General features: G+C 36.9%; 1 long non-coding RNA gene across 1 annotated transcript; it reads left to right on the top strand.

Moving 5' to 3' along the window:
- The first annotated feature begins 660 nt into the window (after positions 1-660).
- LOC131545787 (uncharacterized) lies at positions 661-4,709 on the top strand. Its single transcript, XR_009272499.1, has 4 exons — positions 661-926; positions 1,029-1,102; positions 2,573-2,603; positions 4,156-4,709. It is a non-coding gene; the product is annotated as an uncharacterized LOC131545787 (long non-coding RNA).
- The last annotated feature ends 17,700 nt before the right edge of the window (positions 4,710-22,409 follow it).

Here is a 22,409-nt window from a genome sequence, read left to right as displayed (position 1 = left end):
TGTGTGTGTGTGTGTGTGTGTGTGTGTGTGTGGTGGTGGTGGTGGTGGGGTGGGGGTGATTTTGTAGATTTCTAGAGATTTCCAGATTTTTTATACTTTTTATATGCAGAAGTGAATGTAGCATTAGCTGTGTAAAGAAAGATGAACATAGTGCAATGTGCCTTTTGTTATGCAAAATGTAGCTTTTATTAGTTAATATGGAACATAATAATTACAAAATATAGTTTCTACATTAACTACTCTACAATTCAAAAGTTTAGAGTCATTTTGCGTGTGTGTTTTGAGTCTTTATTATTTGATTAAAATACAGTAAAATCATATATATAATATAGTGGCCCTATAGTGTATAATTATATCCCAGACAGCAGTTGACTCTGTGCCGGATCCGTTTTCAAACCGGCAAATCCGTATTACAGTCACATCCGTTTCAGTGCTGTAACACGAATCCAGCCCGGGCCCGGTTTCAGTGGCGGGAACTACTGTCGCAGAGCAGATCCGGGCCGCGTCCGAAACGAGCGCGTGTTCAGAACAGACGACGATATTTGCTTAGATCAAAGCAATAAATTGTATTTTGAAGTAAATTAAAATAGAAAACCATTATTTTAAATTGTAATACTTCTAAATATTACATTTCTTTTCTGTATTTTTGATCAAATAAATGCTGGCTTGATTAGCATTTTGCGGAAAGAGTAAAAAAAATGTGTTGTAATATACTGTTTCAATATCTTAGAGAAACCAATTTAAGTGGAAGGATATAGTTTTTTTTAAACAATGCTTACACACAACATTCTGGTCCACACTCACACCAGATGGTGGCGGTAATGCACCAAAAAGTTGTTTGCCAACCGCCAATAAACCTTAATAGAAGAAGAAGACGTCAAGGCGATCGAGGCAGATGGACTGCACGCTGTTAAAACTTCACTAAGGTATGTCACACCATGTTATCACACTGTTCTACTAACAAATTAATTTCTTATTATGTTGTGTACTCGATAACTTAAAGGTTTGGTGTTTTTATTGCTCCTTAGATCGGTGTTGGACCGGCGAACACTTAGGCCTATGTTATCAGAGGACTTGCTAACATGAAGAAAACGGTCCAGAGGTCTGTAATTATACGTAATTAACGAATTTTAACTTAATTACTTAATTTAAACTTTAGTAATTTTGACTGCTTCCATTAAAATTTAATGTTTAAGATTGCTGCCTGTCATGGTGGGCTAGCAGTGTTAATGTTTAAGTACTAACCCTCAAGGCTGCATGCATTTATTTGATAAAAAATAAAATTAAAAAAGTAATATTGTGAAATATCATTTGAATATATTTTAAAATGTAATTTATTCCTGTGAATTTTCAGCATCATTACTGCAGTCTTCAGTGCATGATCGTTCAGAAATCATTCTAACATGCTGATTTAGTGCTGGATTTATATTGGTGCTCAGTTATCAGTAATGATTCTTATTATTATTAGATGTAAAAAAAAAAAAAAGAAAAACAGTTTTTGCTGCTTAACATTTTCTGGAAACATTTTTATGATTCTTTGATGAATAGACAGTTCAAAAGAACATCATTTATTTGAAATATATTTTTTTGCTTCATTATAAATGTTTTTACTTTTATCAATTTAATGCCTATTTGCTAAATAAAAACAGCCATTTCTATTAAATAACACACACCAAACATGTGAATGGTTGTATATCATGGTTTCTGCATATATTAAGGAGCATAACTGTTTTTCAACTGATAATAATCAGAAATGTTTCTTGAGCAGCAAATAATAATATTAGAATGATTTCTGAAGGATCATGTGACACTGAAGATGAGTAATGATGCTGAAAATACAGATTTGATCACAGGAATAAATTACGTTTTACAATATATTCATAAACATTTTAACTGATAATTACTTTTAAAATTGTAATTAAAATATAATTTATTTCTGTGATGGCAAAGCTGAATAAATAAATGCTTTTCTTTTAACTTTTATTCATCAATAAATCCTGAAAAACTATCACAGATTCCCAAAAAATTAAGCAGCACAACTGTTTCCAACATCGATAACAACGGAGTATCAAATTAGTATATTATAATGATTTCTGAAGGATCATGTGGCACTGAAGACGAGTAATGATGCTGAAAATTCAGCTTTGATCACAGAAATAAATTATATTTTGAAGTGTATTAAAATAGAAAACCATTTTATTTAATTTCATTATTTTTAATACTTCACAATATTTTTTTTTTCTTCTGTATTTTTGATCAAATAAATGCTGACTTGATGAGCATAAGAGACTTATTTCAAGAACATTAAAAACATTAATGTGTCCAAACTTTTGACGAGCCCGGTCCCCTTGAACAAGCAGGCAGAATGCTTTCAGGCACACTGAATGATAGAAACAGAGGGGCACTGAGGAGATATACATGTATTACATTATATTGTTTGGTATGGTTTTTATTTATAAAATCTTTGCCAAAATATGCTTTTATTTCTGTTAACGGTATGCTCCATGTTAATTGGGTAAATGAACTGAGAAATTGTCCAGCAACACTATATAACGATCTGTTTCAATTTCAGGTTCCACCTGAGAGCCGGGACTGTAAGTAAGGTGAGTCCTTTTTTTTTTTTTAGTTTTCAGTGGAGTTTGAGTTATTCAAGCTATTTGAATGCCACAATTTATGATTGAGTATTGATAATAATAAGTGCCTGATAATGTTACAACTTGTGCTGTTCAAAACATACTGTTTGTTAGGGCCGATTGAGGCTTGCAGCTTTCTGGAGAAATGCTCCTTCAAATAACTTCACACTCATCCTGAACAATATACCTGTTATAACAGTCATAGTCCTCTAGCAATGCTATAGTCTGTGTGTCATTTGGGTACAAACCCTTTTTCATCTCAAGTCGGTGATTAAAGGAAGTGTGTATGACACTGATGTCCCATGCACCAATTTCCACAGTGGAGCATGTTAATAAACTGTGACTCTTATGTGTAAGGCTTAAACATTGCCTTCCTTGCTTTGTAATACTAAATGAAACAAATACATTCATAACATATCTGTGTAATATGCAATTAGTTGTGTATTTTTTAATATATAAAACAGGTGGCACAGGTTCCCCTTGCTTTTCTTCTCTGTTATATCAGTTATTATACTTTACACCTATGGGCAGTAAGCAGAATTAACATGATCTTTGTTACACACAAAGCAGGACAAATTTACTCGATTACAGGAAAATTTAAAAAATGCTAACCATGGATAACATTTATGATGTGGAAAAGAACTGGAAGTGAAAAATGCTTACTGATGCTCCAGAAGGAAACACGATACATTAAGGGGGTGAAAACTTTTAAACAGAATGAAGGTGTACATTTTTCTTATTTTGCCTAAATATTTTTTTCATTTAGTACTGCCCTTCAGAAGCTACAGAAGATACTTCCCAGACAGCAAGCAGTGTCGGCCCAGATCCGGCCCACATGGATTTCACGCGGGCCAGATGTGGGCCGGATCTGGGCCAACACTTTGTTGCTGTCTGGGTTACATGTTTCCCACAAGACAAAATAAGTTCAATTTATCATGATCTTCAAATTCAAAAAGTTTTCACCCCCTTAATGCATTATTTTTTTTCTTCTGGAGCATCAGTGAGCGTTTAAACCTTCTGTAATAGTTGCATATGAGTCCTTCAGTTGTCCTCTGTATGATTTTGAGATCCATCTTTTCACACAGTCACTGCTGGAAAGTGTTCAAATACACAATGTTGGAAAAGCACAGCATTTGTGGGAGCTGAAGGATTTTTCTGAAGAACAGCAGACAGTTTAACTGTTCAGAACAAACAAGGGACTCATGAGCAACTATCACTAAACAAAAACACAGCTGTGGATCATTCAGGGAACAACACAGTATTAAGAATCAAGTGGATGTAAACAATGGGGTCATTTTTATAAATTCAACTTTTTTTCTCTTGTGGACAATATGTAAATGTCTTATCCCTCTTATTTTGGTAAAATAATTAACATTTTGCAGATTCTGCAAGGTGTATGTAAACTTCTGACCTTATGTGTGTGTTTGTGTATATATGTACAGTATGTGTGTGTGTGTGTGTATAATATATTTAATATTAATATTTTAATATTAAAAAGATATTTAATCTTTTTTTTTTTTAGAGACAACGAAAAGAGGGGAACTGTCTTTAAGCTGTGGAGTCAGATGGAGGGCTCGCATTTACCTCAAAAACGGCATTGCAGAAGACTCGAACAACTAGAACCAACTCAAGCACACAATAGTGACACACATTTGTAAGATGTTTCCCTGTGATATAAAATTTCACTGTTGTAATTATTCAGATTCTTCTCATTCTTATTGTGTAGCACTGTTTTAAGCTTAGTGAATATTATGTACAGTAAGCACTAGAAGTAGAGACTTATACTACTTGGGGTAGTTTTAAATTAACTTTAATTTTGCTTTTGATGCAAAAATTATCAAAAGAAAAGATGTAGTGTAGTAAAAGATGTTTTGTTGTAATTCAATTGTTTTAATATGAATATTGTTTTAGTAGTGTTCAGGACAGTAATTGTCTGTACATCTAAATCAGTTATTTAAACTTTTTGTTGTCTAAGACCTTGATATTATACCTTAAGGAAAAAAAAAAAAGATATTTAATTATGTATTATGTACCCAGACAGCAACATAGTTCTGGCCCAGATCCAGCCCACATCTGGCCCGTGTGAAATCCATGCGGGCCAGTTGTGGGCGGATCTGGGCTGACACTCCTTGCTGTCTGGGTAAGATGCTTGTAATCATTGCTTTTAAAGGTATTTATCATTTCTACTTAAATAGTCATTATCTACTTGTATGATTTGTATTATCTGGGAACTGTACAAACACTGTGGCATATGGACATTACTCTTTTTATTTGTAACTTTTAAATGCAATACTCTTTTAAATGCATTTTCTGTAAAGCTGCATTGGAATATGTATTGTGAAAAGCACTGTACAAATAAACAAATTGTGTTTGAATTCTAGATATGTATACAACTTATTTGTGTGTGTGTGTATGAAGGCGCATATATATATATATATATATATATATAATACACAATACAGAAAATGAGCTGGCCCAGATCCGGCATGGTACTGGACCAGATCCTGCCCACATTTGGGCCGAATCACCATAAAGGAATCCGCATCTGGTCTGGAGCTGGCCCAGTTCTGGTCCAGATCCGGAAAAAACGGATCCATGCCGGTATTGGCCCGTTGTGCCAAAAGACACCGGCCCAAGTCCGTTATGCGGATCTGGTCCAGAATGTCTGATGGGTCTGGACCAGATCTGGCCCAAATGATTTTTGCTATCTGGGATACATATGATATAGTGGCCCTCCCGGCCGCATGACCCTACCCGGCCTCACGGTTGGAACCCTATAACCCCAAAAAAAAAATCCATGAGGGAAATTACGGGCTCCGAGGCCCTCTGTGGGCAAAATATAGGAACTTGAGCCCTCTCTGGATTGTATCCGGGGACTGGAGCTCTCTCGGGGGTAAACTTAGGAACTGGAGCCTCCTCGGGGCTAAACTGAGGAACTGGAGACCTTTGTGGGCTAAACACGGGAACAGGAGCCCTCCGTGGGCTAAACTCGGGAACAGGAGCCCTCCGTGGGCCAAACTCGGGAACTGCAGCTCTAACTAAATGCTGGTCTGGGGCTAAAGCCATGTCTTGACTCTGGTCAGGGGCTAGAGCAGATACTGGAGTGAACTTCAGGGCTGGAGTTGACACTGGAGTGAACTTCGGGGCTGGAGCCGACACTGGAGTGAACTCCGGGGCTGGAGCCGACACTGGAGTGAACTCCGGGGCTGGAGCCGACACTGGAGTGAACTCCGGGGCTGGAGCCGACACTGGAGTGAACTCTGGGGCTGGAGCCGACACTGGAGTGAACTCCGGGGCTGGAGCCGACACTGGAGTGTGGGAGTCGCGGCTGGTGAGCTTGAGTGATGAACGACCGGTGGGCTTGAGTGAGGATCGGCCAGCGGGCTGGTACTGGCTCGGTGCCGGACACTTTCCAGACACTGGAGAATCCCTTCCCTCCAGCTTAGTCCCTTGGTGTCTGGGAGGTCCACGGGGCAATGGTAGTTGGCCCTGTGGCAGAACAGCGAGTTGATGGTTGTCTAACCATCATCTAACGCCATCACCGCGGCGAGCCCGCATAATTCCCAGGCATACTTGATGAGGGGGAGATCCCTGCGGGCTAAGGCAATGAAGTGTGAAGTGTGCGGTGGCTTCCATGCCGCGGGGAGAAAAAGGAGAAAACAAAACACTCTACAAACGAAAAACAAACACGGGGAGACGGAACGCCGCTTACTCTTGGTTTTGGTTCCGGTATTCTGTCACGGTGCTGGAGACATAGGAACAAGGAGACATAGGAGAATTCGTAAAATGAGTCTTTATTTCTCAATGGAACTCAGGAACTCAGGGATAGACTAACAATACCGGACACAGTTTGATCAAATCAAACTTAACGGGCACAGGAACAGGAAAAACCATATATGGGCATAAACACGGGAGAAACAGGGACATGGAGAGAACATGAGGGGAAAAAAACACAAGACACTCTGTAAAAAAAAAAAAAGTTGAGCGAACTTAAAAAAAACATTTTTTACCAGCTTTTTAGTTTGCTAAACTTATTTTTGTGGGAGATTCTTAAATTTTTGTTGTATAAACGTCAAAAATCTGCTGAAGCTGGTTGCCTTAAAAGTTTAAGTTGGCTTGTTTAAGTTTTTTTTTTTTGTGCACTGTCTATCTATCTATCTATCTATCTATCTATCTATATATATATATATATATATATATATATATAACGCATGCGATTAATCTAACGCAAATTAATCGCTTGATAAAGTTTGACCCCAACTTCTTCCCATCATCGCAGAACGGAAGGTTATCTATCATTGTGTGATGAGGGTACAGCGAACCAGTGTTACCAGGGCAGCGGCCTGGTGGCCTATTTTGAAAATACAGTCGCTGGAAAAATTACAGAGTTGCGGGTTGTTGTTTGTTGTTGTTTTTGTTTTGTTTTTGCGCAGTTCAAATAGATCCTTTTACTAATGTGTATTATACTTGGAATGTACCCCTGGAAACTTAAGAACGGAGAGGCGGTTAACATCACAAACAACGCGAGTTTCAGCCAGAGCAAACATGTTAAGGCTTTTACATTTTTTTGAATGTGTACATCTGAAATGCTAATTTGTGCAGCGATATAAAAGGCTATAAATAGCATATTTTAACAACAGTAAATGACCAAATTCCACATGTGATCATAAAAGGAAGTTATTACAAACACTCGATGGTGGTTTGAAGTGAGTTCTGAGTAAAAGTGTACTATTAATCTCATAAATTGTCTTATGAAGCATGATGTTAATATTAGCTCTAATGCAGCTGCAGAACAGGTCCAATTATTCTTCATAATGCATTTTGTCATAATACTTCACGTAAGGTTGCAAGAAAATGTTTTGTTGTATTTATTTAGAAATACTTTTGATAATAGTTGGGTAAATGTATACTGGGATTGAAGCGATGTGGCTTGGTAAACGTTTTATTGTCAGTATAAAGGCTGATAATGGCTGAATAAAAACAAAAGAATAATGATAAAAGGATAATAAGGATTATGTCTCATACCTGGCAGAATTGTGAAAGGTTCTGTTTCCTTAAATTAGTTTGTCATGCATCTTTATTTCAACACATTTACAGGTAAATCCTAGTATTTTAAATTTGTGATTAATCATGATTAATCACAGTCCACGACTGTGATTAACACAATTAATTTTTTTTATCGATTGGCAGCACTAATATACACACACACATATATATATATATATATATATATATATATATTATTTAAAAAAAAATATGCACACATTATGTATTCATTCATTTCTTTCTTTTCTTTCTTTTTTTTTTACATTATTATTTTGTTAATATGCCATTGCAGGATAATATTTTATTAAGTTCAATAAATCTGATTTCATAAATATTTACAGTTATATCTTTTCTGCTTATAACTAAAAAGGAGACAGATATAATAAATTTGATTTGTTCTTATACATGAATCATGATTACACATTATTATTTATATACATGAATTTTTTATTACATACTACCTGTGACGGCTTCAAAGAATCTGTGAAACTCTCAGATGTGAAGTGAAAATAACAAGGGAATAATTCTAGCTATTTTCAGTCTCTGCAGCCAATATTTTGCACAGAATTTCATAAAAGACAAGCAGAACTGTGTATAATATATTTTTTATTTGACCAATCTACCATATTAAGCTATAATGGTGATTTAAATTAAAGAAGTTTTGTGGTTCACAGCCTGCTGTGAGGAACCTCGCTCTTGAAATGTATCTGTGAGGTCAGAGACCAAGCTAAAATAACACATCCATTATTTTCCGCTTAAAGATGGAACACCCTACCACCATCTAGGCCCAAACCACTGGTTTTTCCATTTCTTTTTTGCTTGATAAAAGAAGAAACCCACAGAGTGACAAAGGTGTATTGGAGTCATTAAACACTAGTGAGAAATGTGGCACACTTGGCATGGCTCTCTCCGCTGTGTGATTGATTGGGTTGTTGACCCGCTCCACCCCTCTGCCACTTCCTGTTACAGCAGCCACAATGGCCAGTGCAGTGTAGTGATTCTGCTTCTAAACATAGACTAATTTTCCATCTCGCTGTTTAATTGATTTAGATCATTGCATGCTCTCTAAATGACAGATGTGATTCCTGACACGCTGCTTTAATATGAACTGCAACACTCCTAATGCATGCACTCATTTGCAAACTGTTGAACTAGCTTGTAATTGATATTTCTAAGTACCATCTGGAAGGCACAAAAAAAAAAAAACATCAATTGTTTTCAGCTCTAAACGACTAAAAACAAGGGAGCACAAATTATTCCCGGGGTGAGGGGCTTATTCCTTTTCACGTGTTTTTGTAAATATGTAAATCTTCAAATTAAGGCTGTTTAAATAGCGCTCCTGCTTTCATTAAAAGTTATAAACTGGTAACGGTTCCACACCTCATCACCCTCGCAAAAGATGAACACGTCTCTGAATTTAATTTCAATCTAAATTTGCCTGCAATTACTGTATTGGTCTGCTATTTCTCCTTCCCTAACAGCAGCATTTATTTTCCCTCTGAAACATATCACGCTATTGTTATCGACTGCTTATTGCTATGGAGATCTTAAGTGCTTCCTGAGGACTTTAACATTTGCATAATGCTGTCAAGGAACAAAGGTGGCCTTGATTTTAAGTGTTATTTGACATTTAAAACATTTCTGTGGTTTGGACGGTTATGTGAATATAGATCACTCGCAAATTTGATAGTATTTTGTCTCCTGGTGGAGCTCATTCTTTAATAATAATGGTAGTGAATGGTGCTGTGTTAATGCGCTGTATGTGCTGTGTTGAATATGACAATATTTATTTATTTGTTTAATTCTTTAAACTGCAACGACAAATTTAATCATTTTAAATAAGCAAACAAATAAATAAATACATTTAACGCATAAATACATACAATACAGGTCAATCAATCAATCAAAACATTGATTGCCATCTGTGCAAATGTATATCAATCAATCAATCAAAACATTTATTGCCATCTGTGCAAACTTGTTTACATTATTATAATTTAAATGAATAAATAGGCTAAATGTACCATATGACAATACATTTTATTTAAATGTTCACAGATTACAAATAAATGTATTTAAATAAATTAAATAATTAAACAAGTTAGTTTGTGCCAATAGCAATACATTTATTTTGTTTATTGTCATCTGTGCAAATTTAACTAACTAACTACAGTGGGGGGAAAAATATTTGATCCCCTGCTGATTTTGTACGTTTGCCCACTGACAAAGAAATGATCAGTATATAATTTTAATGGTAGGTTTATTGGAACAGAACAGATTTATGAGAGACAGAATAACAAAAAATAAATAAATAAATAAAAATTCCAGAAAAGCACATTTCAAAAAAGTTATGAATTGATTTGCATTTTAATGAGTGAAATAAGTATTTGACCCCTTCGGAAAACATGACTTGGTACTTAAAAAGTACTTAAAACCCTTGTTGGCAATCACAGAGGTCAGACGTTTCTTGTAGTTGGCCACCAGGTTTGCACACATCTCAGGAAGGATTTTGTCCCACTCCTCTTTGCAGATCCTCTCCAAGTCATTAAGATTTCGAGGCTGACGTTTGGCAACTCGAACCTTCAGCTCCCTCCACAGATTTTCTATGAGATTAAGGCCTGGAGACTGGCTAGGACACTTCAGGACCTTAATGTGCTTCTTCTTGAGCCACTCCTTTGTTGCCTTGGCCATGTGTTTAGCTTATGAGGCTGTCACGTGATGAACGAACGACTCAAACCCCAAGACTTGTCAGATAAGAGGTGAGCTAATAATAGAAGACCCAGGTAAACAATGAATTAATACTTATAGCATTAGTTTTATATTGTTTGTAGTGTGATCAACGTTTGCATAAGCAGTAGATGTGTTAGGGAAGTAGCACGTAACATTTTAATTATATTTTGCTAAAATGAACGAAATGACTCGAAAAAAGATTTGTTCATTTTGCTGAACGAGACTCAAAGGTCCGAGTCAGTAAAATGATCTGAACTTCCCATCACTAATAATCACACTTAACAAGGACAGGAACATGACCAAATAAGGAAACAAGAGGCTGGAACACATGACACACACCACAGAGGACTGACACTGTGCAAATGCATTTTAATTTTATTGCAATAATTATAAATAATTAATTAAATTAGGACAGATGACAATGCATTAAATTTAAATAAGTACAGACAATAAATATGTTTAAATAAATAATAACCATTTATGATGTTTATTTTCTTTTCTTTTATTTTAAAATATGTAAAGTGCGACTCATATCCCATCAGCCATGTTTCCATCCCTGCGAGTGACAGCTCTGGCAGTGCTGTGTGAACACAAGGCTGACATTGATATGGCTTAGATTAGCCTCTCCACATCCCTCAGCTTTCATCATGTCTTTTTCCTCTTTCTACAGAGATTCTCCATAATCTCTTCATGTGAAAAGCTAAATCTAAAATCTTTTTTTTTTTTTGTTTTTTTTGTTATTCTTTCAGTAACCAGACTAACCAGGCCTCCATGAAGAAATGAACCGAGACAGGTTTGAGTGTTTGGTGAGGGATGGTCTTGAAATGATGGCAGCTTCTCTGTTGAGATTTGATTTTCTGTAAGTGTGGAGGCAGCTGCATGAAGATGCTATCACAATGCTGCATACAAAGCAAAGTGAAGAGAGCATTTTGGGTCATGGATTCCAGCAATTAAACCTTACCAGAAGTTTAGCTCAATGAGCTGTGCATGCATTGTAAAGAACACACAAAGTAGTTTGGATTTAATTTTACGACTGCAAAAAAAAAAAAAAACCTTTGAGGTTATGCATGCTGCATGCAAAAGAGTTTGATTAAATATAAGCATAAAAACAGCTGACTTTAGAATGAGAGCTTGAAACACCATTTGTAGCCCATTTTACTTCTGTAATTTCATGCATTTCTGAATGAAACAGGAGATTTAGAGAGAGAAAATTTAGCACTTTAAATTTTTTTTTTCTCACTAAATCTTGATTTTATCCAGTGCGTTTTGCAAGAATCTCCTTTTTAATATAATCATTAACAACATCCACATTTCTGAACTAGTCTCTTGGTTTCACAGGATAGACGTTCTGTATCCTTTCAAGCATTGCCAGAATCATTTATTAGAATGTTTGAAATTATCATGAAGGAACGAGAGATAATATATTGCTTCACTTCTGCTTCTTTCCTTTAATGTTGTTCAATATAACTAACAATAAATGTACATGAACATGAAGGATCAGTTTATTAATTGCCCCCAAAGGTGCATAGATAAAAGCAAATGGGGTTCAGATTGACCAGTACTCTCCTGCATATTTCTCCTTCTCTTTCTAAAGAAGAATCGGTAACGCTTAAGATTACAATCCACAAAAAACTACGTAAGTATACTGAATTTACAGTATACATTTCTGTAATTATAGTGTACCTATAAAGAATGTACGTGTAGGTATAAGGGAACAATATGTTACGTAATTGGGTAATTTGGGTAATAAGGGGGTAACAACCAGATATGCAAACTGCAAAGAACTGCGTAAGTAAACAGTTGCTGCGTAATGTTTTTGTAATAGTGTAGGTATAGGGGAATAATATGCAAAAGGGGTAACAACCTGTAAAATTAAAAATCATTTATACTGGAAGTATTTTGAAACTAAGGGGCACCTATTCTAATATTACGTGGTATGGCCTAAACAATAATCCTGTTTAGGAGTGATTTAGAAAGACAATATTCTTTGTATAATTTTATACTGGTATTTCATTATAGGCCTAGGTATTTTTAACCATTCTATTATTAAAGGAAACATGATGATTACTGAACAACAACGTATATTCCATGTAGTTACAGGGCAAATACAACATTTGCGGACTGTAAATTAAAGTGGTGCTTGTTCCCCCTTTATTCCATGTAGTTACAGGGCAAATACAACATTTGCGGGCTGTAAATTAAAGTGGTGCTTGTTCCCCCTTTATTCCATGTAGTTACAGGGCAAATACAACATTTGCGGACTGTAAATTAAAGTGGTGCTTGTTCCCCCTTTATTCCATGTAGTTACAGGGCAAATACAACATTTGCGGACTGTAAATTAAAGTGGTGCTCCGTTACCTCCTTGTTCCGTGTAGTTACAGGTTAAATACAACATTTGCGGGCTGTAAATTAAAGTGGTGCTTGTTCCCCCCTTATTCCATGTAGTTATAGGTTAAGTAGCTACAACAAATTGCTCTAAAACGATTGTCATACATTATTTATCAGGTAATATATCAATAAACACAGTGACTGTTTTATTTAATTCAAATATTATTTGAAATTTGGGTTTTTAAATGAAAATCACACACAATATGACAACAGTAACAACACAGGCTACAGATAATAAAATATAAAAATGTATTACACCAGTTCAGAAAAAGCAAAGCAACTCCATACTTAAATAGCTTATACAGTTAAAACAAATTCTTTTGAAAAGTTTAAGAACAAAATTAAGATTTTGTTCAATTTGTTCATGTTTTTCACCCACTGACGACGTTAAACTATTATGGCCAAACCATCACGTCAATAAACACACAGTAATAAACACTGAAAGTCAATATTAAACTATGTATTATAGCGAACTGACAGGATTTTACCGTCTTTGATTTTACCGTTGTGATCCACGTCCTCAAGCACCATTTTGACTACTTCAGTGCCCGGCTTTACTGCTCAATGTTGTGAGAACATACTTGGACAAAACTCTCCAGTTTTAAAAGAACACATTCCAGTCAGTTTCAAAAATCTCTCTCCTCTCACTTCGATTAGTTTTCTTGTATTTTCAACACATAATCCTGTCATGAGCACCGCAAACACGGATAGACTCGTCTCAAGCGCCATTCAAGCTGTTTTCAGTTCCCGATCAGCACATTCACTGCTCCAGATTTAAACGAACATAGTTTCAAAGTTGTCCCTCGTCTGCGTTTCGATTATGCTTTTTCCTATTTTTCACGTTTCCATCTTCAGCACTGCAGACACGGATTTCGTCGCACACAGAACGTTCGCGTTTGAACCTCCACATTCCTAACCAGGGTTGCCAGGTTTTCACAACAAAACCCACCCAATTGCTACTCAAAACTAGCCCAATCGCGTTTCGAGGGGGGTTCCCTGGTAAAAATTAGGTCATTTAGGATAGTTCACCCAAAAAATTTTAATTTGATGTTAATCTGCTTACTCCCAGGGCATCCAAGATGTAGGTGACTTTGTTTCTTCAGTAGAACACAAACAAAGATTTTTAACTCAAACCGTTGCAGTCTGTCAGTCATATAATGGCAGTCAATGGGCTCCACAGCTTTGAGAGACAAAAAAAACATACACAGACAAAACTAAATTAAACCCTGCGGCTCGTGACCATACATTGAGGTGTAAAGACACGAAACGATTGGTCTGTGCAAGAAACTGAACAGTATTTATATAATTTTTTACCTCTGATTCACCGCAATGACCAACACATAAAGCTAATTCTGAATTCTGAATCAGCTGGCGCGTGAGACATCTTCTTCTTCTTCTTGCTTTAAGGCGGATCGCAGATTTATAAGTGCATTACCGCCACCTATCTCTCAAATGGACCATTGACACTATCTACAATCTTAATTAGGAGTGTCAATGGTCCATTTGAGAGAGAGGTGGCGGTAATACACTTATAAATCTGCGACCTATCGTGACAGACTGCAACGGTTTGAGTTAAAACGGTTCTTCGTTTGTGTTCCACTGAAGAAACAAAGTCACCTACATCTTGGATGCCCTGGGGGTAAGCAGATAAACATCAAATTTTAATTTTTGGGTGAACACATATTTTTCTCTCTGATAACAGTTTGATTATGAAAATTGTATGTTTAATTGCCCTTGAATTGCCCAAGCTTTGTACGCTACAGTTCAAAAGTTTACTATTCTCTTTTCAAAGAAATGAATACTTATTCAGCAAGGATTTCATAAATTGATCAAAAGTGAGAGTAAAATCTTGTATTATTTTTCTAAAGATTTACATTTTAAATAAATGCTGTTTTTGAACTTTCTATTAATGAAACAATCCTGAATAATTAAATAAAATAATCCCATAAGCAACTGTTTTCAGCTTTAATACTAAAATGACATGTTTCTTGAGCACCAAATCAGCATATTAGAATGATATCTTAAAGATCATGTGACACTGAAGACTGCAGTAATGGCTGCTGAAAATCCAGCTTTGCCATCACACAAATAAATTACATTTTAAAATATATTAAAATAGAAAACAGTTATTTTATATTGTAATAATATTTCATAATAGTTTATGCTTTACTGTATTTTGGGTAAACATTGCAGCCATGGTGACAATAAGATAATTCATTATAAAAATCTGCTTCTACCTAAAACTCCCAAAAAGGGCCTATATTTTACATACAATTCACTGCAGTTTTCATCTTTGACATCAGTGGTGTTAATACACCAACAACTTTTATTTTCTCCCCATACATCATGATTCCAGTGGCAAATTAGCAATTAATAAAGACTTATTTTCATGAGCTTCCTTGCACAATACTTATGACCTCAAAATGCTTTCACTATAGTACATGATTTATAAACTAATAAATGTTGATATTTTCATCACATGACCAACATAGTAAACTTGCTCAGTGGCTCACCTGGTACAGTATTACATTTGCGATGTAAAGTTCTCTGGTATGAGTCCCGTGAATCTGCTGTGACTAAAACTGAACATTTCACTTTCAATATTTCACTTTGAATGTATCACGAGCTTCCTTGCACAATACTTATGACCTCAAAATGCTTTCACTATAGTACATGATTTATAAACTAATAAATGTTGATATTTTCATCACATGACCAGCTCCATATGTACTGTATGACTTTTCCGACGTAGTAAACTTGTTCAGTAGCTCACCTGGTAGAGTATTGCATTTGCGATGTAAAGTTCTCTGGTATGAGTCCTGTGAATCTGCCGTGACTAAAACTGAACATTTCACTTTCAATATTTCACTTTGAAAGTTTCATGTGCCAGAAGGAACACAATTTGCAGAAATGTTGCCACAGGTACATATTTCCAATAAGCCTAGGTTGATATTCTCTCATCTGTGCTGACTTCGCTCTCTCCCTTTTAACTCTTTGTTTTTGAACATTTAATTCTGATGACAAAGAAAATGAAACGCATGACAGCTGTTGTCTTTTGTACCACCAGTCGAATAAACTTTTTAAGTGTTATGAGATACATGCAGCAAAATTTGACTCTGTTACATTAGCATATAGCACAGCAGTTACCAATGCAACTGAGCCACATTGTTTGGTGCATAAGTTTATCAGTATGTTGTTTGTTTACTTCATATCCCTTAACAGTAAAATAAAAAGGATGATATGCTGAGATGGATGAAAATTGCATCTGCTGCCATTGTAATTCTATATCATACACCTGGCCCGCTGTGTTAAATCGATATTCGCACACGCTCATGTGAGCAGTCATGCAGAGGTAAATCCTGTGGGGAGATCAAGCACATGACATTTCCTGTGTTCTCAAGGTCACCAGCCTTGATTCTCTTTCAATGAAGCCTACAGATAAAGACAGATGACCCTGATATATACTAATAGAGGGACATTAAAGGAGAGAGCTCACCAAAATGCCTCGCCGTGCAGTTCTCGGCAGAATAAATTACCTCTTCCATGCCTCGCCTCTGTTAAAATGATCACCCCATGCCTCTCGAGTAGAATTGGCATCTCATATTCACACATCACTTTACAATGTACTGCTCATACTAATAGGACAGGACTTAAAGACACGAGAGGCATCTATCATTGTGCCGGATGTCAGATGTAAGTTTGATTATTAAGGCCTCCTTTGTAAAGGTCATTTTGACAAGTTCAGCAGTTAGTGATGCGTTCTGATATCATCAGCTCTCTGCAGGGTCCAAATTTAACACACAGCAAGTGCTAAATGTAACAAAGTTGTTGGATTTCTCGCCATTAGGCCTGTACCTTTATGTAGCTTTAAAAAGCAGCATAGGACATGAGTTGAATCAAATTTTCAAAATAGTCAGACTCTGTCTTTTTTGTTCCTTTTCTTTAGAATGGCGACACATGTATTCTAGCAACGATGTGTCAAGTTTTTTTGTGACAGGCACAATTTCACTTAAAGTCGAGAGACGGAGACTGTCTCATATGTTATGCTGCGTGTGACTCAATGGTCTGCGCAGTTTGTCATTAATATGCAGGAGAGAAAATAAATATCAAAACAGCATACACTTTAAGAAAAAATAATAAATACAAAGCCTTTAAGAAATACACACACACACTGAAAATATTGGTGTAGATTTTTCACTCAGTAATTGATAGTTAGTAACACACTGAAGCAATTGTGAAAAAATAAAATAAAATAATAATAATTTGAAATTCATTCATTCATTTTCATACATTGAAATAGTATTTTCTAACAGTACATACTCCAATAATCTCTCTGCATTACAATTACTGGACCACACATATTTTGTGTGAATTTTACATTATATATATATATATATATATAAGCTTTAAATAGGATTTTTATCCCATATCAAAATTCTTGATGCACTGAAATTTCATAATTTTTGTTACCAATTTCAATATCACAAAATATAATACTATATAGCCTAAGTAAAAATAAGCTTACTGAAGACAAGTAAACAGTCACAAATTAAGCTACATCACAACAAAGATCATAAGAAATTAACCTGCTTGAAAAACTTAAAGCACTGAATAATATTATGATGTATAAAGAAAATGTACAAGTAGACTGAATGGTCTCCACTTGTCACGTTAACACGGAGGCGTGGAGATAAGTGAACAAAAAGTCTTTAATGACAACCCTTCGCGAAACATAGACTTGCAATAACAAATTACATGTATTGACATCTAAGACAGCACACCGACTCGAGGGAACACAGGACTTAAGTACACTGGGGAAAACGAGATAATTAAGGACACAGGACTGGAAACGAATTAACTAATGATGACACAAACTATGACAAGGACAGGAACTCCAAATAAGGACACGAGAGAAGGGGAAAACACAGGACGCGGAGACACAGTCTGACATTACTCCCCCCTCCCCATAGGCGCGTCCCGCACCGTAAAACATCCAACGGGACTCTGGAGGCCTCCAGGGCGGACCAAGGGACTCCGGAGGCCATGGCGGTTCAGGGAACTCCGGAGGCCATGGTGGGTCTGGGGACTCTGGAGGCCATGGCGGGGCAGGATACTCGGGGGTATAGCCCCCCCAAAAAAATTTTTTGTGAAACTTTCAGTGGATCTGGTCAGGCGATCAGGGATAGTGGGCTCTTGGAGACGCTTGGGTTCCGACTCGGGATCGGACACTTCTCACGGGAGGTCCACGGGGCGGTGATACGAGACCCCGAGCCAGAACAGGTGGAGGATGGCCGCGTCGTCCAGTGGCATCCTCCCGGCCAGATGAACAAACTCCGCCGCATACTCGAAGAAGGGGAGATCACGTCGAGCAAGGACGAGGAACGCCGCAGCGATATCCATTTCTTTCGTCAATTTTGGTGCTGTCTTCTGTCACGTTAACACGGAGGCGTGGAGATAAGTGAACAAAAAGTCTTTAATGACAACCCTTCGCGAAACATAGACTTGCAATAACAAATTACATGTATTGACATCTAAGACAGCACACCGACTCGAGGGAACACAGGACTTAAGTACACTGGGGAAAACGAGATAATTAAGGACACAGGACTGGAAACGAATTAACTAATGATGACACAAACTATGACAAGGACAGGAACTCCAAATAAGGACACGAGAGAAGGGGAAAACACAGGACGCGGAGACACAGTCTGACATTACTCCCCCCTCCCCATAGGCGCGTCCCGCACCGTAAAACATCCAACGGGACTCTGGAGGCCTCCAGGGCGGACCAAGGGACTCCGGAGGCCATGGCGGTTCAGGGAACTCCGGAGGCCATGGTGGGTCTGGGGACTCTGGAGGCCATGGCGGGGCAGGATACTCGGGGGTATAGCCCCCCCAAAAAAATTTTTTGTGAAACTTTCAGTGGATCTGGTCAGGCGATCAGGGATAGTGGGCTCTTGGAGACGCTTGGGTTCCGACTCGGGATCGGACACTTCTCACGGGAGGTCCACGGGGCGGTGATACGAGACCCCGAGCCAGAACAGGTGGAGGATGGCCGCGTCGTCCAGTGGCATCCTCCCGGCCAGATGAACAAACTCCGCCGCATACTCGAAGAAGGGGAGATCACGTCGAGCAAGGACGAGGAACGCCGCAGCGATATCCATTTCTTTCGTCAATTTTGGTGCTGTCTTCTGTCACGTTAACACAGAGGCGTGGAGATAAGTGAACAAAAAGTCTTTAATGACAACCCTTCGCGAAACATAGACTTGCAATAACAAATTACATGTATTGACATCTAAGACAGCACACCGACTCGAGGGAACACAGGACTTAAGTGCACTGGGGAAAACGAGATAATTAAGGACACAGGACTGGAAACGAATTAACTAATGATGACACAAACTATGACACGGACAGGAACCCCAAATAAGGACACAAGAGAAGGGGAAAACACAGGACGCGGAGACACAGTCTGACACCACTGTATACATTCATTCTTATTTATTTGACAAAAGTGACTCAATCAAGGACAGTAAGTGATTTTCTTTCTGATGTTTGATTTACATTATTGGCGCAAATGGCAACATCAGCTATATTAGGCTGCTTTAGAGGAATAGTTCACCCAAAAATGAAAATTCTGTTGTTGTTCTAAACCTGAATGAGATTCAAAATAATATTTGGAACAATACTGGTAATCATACAGCTGCTGGGCCCTCCATGACTTCCACAGTATGAAAAAAATACACAATTGAAGTCAATGGGGACCAGAAAGTGGTTACGATCATTTTTTCAAAGTATCTTCTAGAACAAAGAAATTCATAGACGTTTAGAACAATTTGAGTTTAAGTATATGATGACAGTATCTTCATTTTTGGGTAAACTATCCTTTTAAAATATCCTCATAGCCTAGGCTAATCCAGGATCTCATATAGTCTAACACATGCTTTATCTTTAAACATTAACGTTCATTTAAGACACAAATAACTGTGTTTATGAGGATACTCGCAAAGACGATAATTTTTGACACGTAATTGTGTATTTGAACATTTAAGCACAACAAAGAGCAAAAAGTTTATTCAGTTGCAATACAAGCAGATGCGCGCCGCGCGAAATCGGGCTGAAACCGTTTTAATGCATTTACCAGAATGAATTCAGCCCCACTGCTTAATGTTCACTAACATATTAAACCACTTTTTTTAAAACCTGCTTAAAACGCGTTTAAATGATAAGTTTTGCCTACATCTTGACGCGCAAATATATTCTACCGGACTATCTCCCAACCCTTAAATGAATAGCCTATAAAGAGTTTCAAACACAAAACCAATATACATCCAGTTAATAATCAAACTAACCTGGAATCTGTGTAGATGATGATGCTATGTTTTTTTCTTTTCTTTCTTTTTTTTCTGCTCCATGTGCGCGGTCCACTCGCTGTTTCAACAACCTCCACTCTATCATCAGCTTTAGTAAAGTAACCCGATAGCTGGGGATTTTACTGACTAACTTGACTAACTTCTAACATTTTTTTCTTATCAAATATTGTTCTTTGCGCGACCAATTTCATATAAGCCTACTCCAGAACGAAGTGAGTGGAGTTGAATGAAGATACCGGGCAGCGATACGTGCACATATTGTTCAAAAGTCAAATATAGAATGCATTTGATTGGTAAATCAGATTCAGACTTTAAGCTTCAATCTCAAATGGTAATGCATGGAATTTACGGAAAAGCTCAACTAAATTACAGCGCTAATAAGTGGGGGGCGTGGTGGCTTTGGCGACCCCACAGCCAATCACGGGCCCCCTTCTTGCTCGGGCCCGGGGACTTCAGCCCCGCCTAGCCCAATGGTTAAAACGGCCCTGCAGGTCACATATATTTTTAATATCAGTGAATTAACATTTTTCTTAAATTTTATTTAATTTTAAAATTTTTACACCATGTGAAATCAGAATTAATACAAACACTAATTTGTAAAAGCTTGGAACTTGTGTTTTAAATTACATTTGTAAAAAAAAAACAAACAAACAAAAAAAAAAAAACGTGCAATTTGTCATTGATATGCAAAAGAAAAAATAAATACTGAAACAGCAGACACTTAAAAAAATAAAAATAAAAATAAATACGTCTTGAAAGAAATACGTACAGTATATACACACCGAAAAAATGGTGTAGAATTTTTATTCAGTAATTGCTAGTTAGTGACACATTGAAGCAACTGTGAAAAAAAAAATAAAAAAACAACAAAAAAAAAACTTTCAAATAGTATTTTCTTACAGTACATACTCCTATAATCTCTCTCTCAATATATATCTTTAATTAAAAAATATTAAAGATTTTTTTGTAACAATGTAAAAGTCTTTACTTTCACTTTTGATCAATTTGTATCAAGCCTGGCCGTGGTGAATATATAGTACATTTCCTTATGATAAGTCATTTAATATATTCAGATCATGGGCCTTGTGCTCATGTTTTATGAATGAGGCTCATACAGTGAACCAAAATAATTGGAATCTGCTGCTTTCAGAGAGAAAATCAATTTGCTAGAAAACAAGTGTCTTTCAACAACAACGGGATTTATAGATGCCATGTCGAAATTTACTTTCACAAACTCTCAGCACCTCATCGCATTTACCTTGAGAAGCATTCACGCTGTCTGTCAGTGGAGGGCCAATTCCCACATGCTAGTCAACTTTAACAAACTTCAAATGCACGCTCAGCCACGACTGCCAGGGTGAATTTGTAATTAAACCTGCTGGTTAACAGGAACACCTGCAATGAAGGAAAAGATTTGGAGGAGCGGCGGAGAGATAGCATATTCTAAATTTCATTAGAGATCAAGAGGACTACGGAGGACACGTACGAGCTTCTGAGGATGAAACACAAATTTGCATTCAGCGCAGATCTCGGTTGGTGTCTTGGAGACAGCTTTCCCAAGAAGGAAATATAATGAAGTGCCTTCATATTGATGTTTTGACAAGGCAAAGAGAAAAACGGCACACGTAGGGAACAAACATCCATGCCTGGAAACAAATAAATCAATGAGGCTGGCCTTCATCCAGTTGTTAACTCATCTTATCTCTGTGTCCAATCTGAATGGTGATGTGTATCGTTTTTTCCATGTTAAAATATTTTACCTGCTAATATACAAAGACAATTATATGTGAGCTATTTGTAGATTGATTTCCCTGGAAAATGTTAATATTGTGGCTTTGCGGCAATTTCAAAACCGGTTGTTTGTATATCTCTCAAGACTTCCTAACCTGCCCAGCATAGCAACCAATGACTTCACAAATGGCTTGAATTTTGGGCGGGGCTATGTTTGTCCAACCAGTGGAAGAGGAGTGTTCAGGAAACCTCAATGTGATACTCATCTAATTTCGACAGCACTAATATATCTATCTATCTATCTATCTATCTATATATCTATCTATCTATCTATCTATCTATCTATCTATCTATCTATCTATCTATCTATCTATCTATCTATCTATATATATTAGTGCTGTCAAAATTAGCGCAGGCGATTCATTTTATTTATTTATTTTTTTTTCAGTGTCGCAGTTAAAAATATTTAACGCAGTTAATGTGGGGGCGACACTAGCTGCTTATGTCT

The sequence above is a fragment of the Onychostoma macrolepis genome, chromosome 01 (assembly GCF_012432095.1).
Source record: "Onychostoma macrolepis isolate SWU-2019 chromosome 01, ASM1243209v1, whole genome shotgun sequence".
Taxonomy (NCBI): domain Eukaryota; kingdom Metazoa; phylum Chordata; class Actinopteri; order Cypriniformes; family Cyprinidae; genus Onychostoma; species Onychostoma macrolepis.
This window is presented reverse-complemented; position numbering and strand designations above follow the sequence as displayed.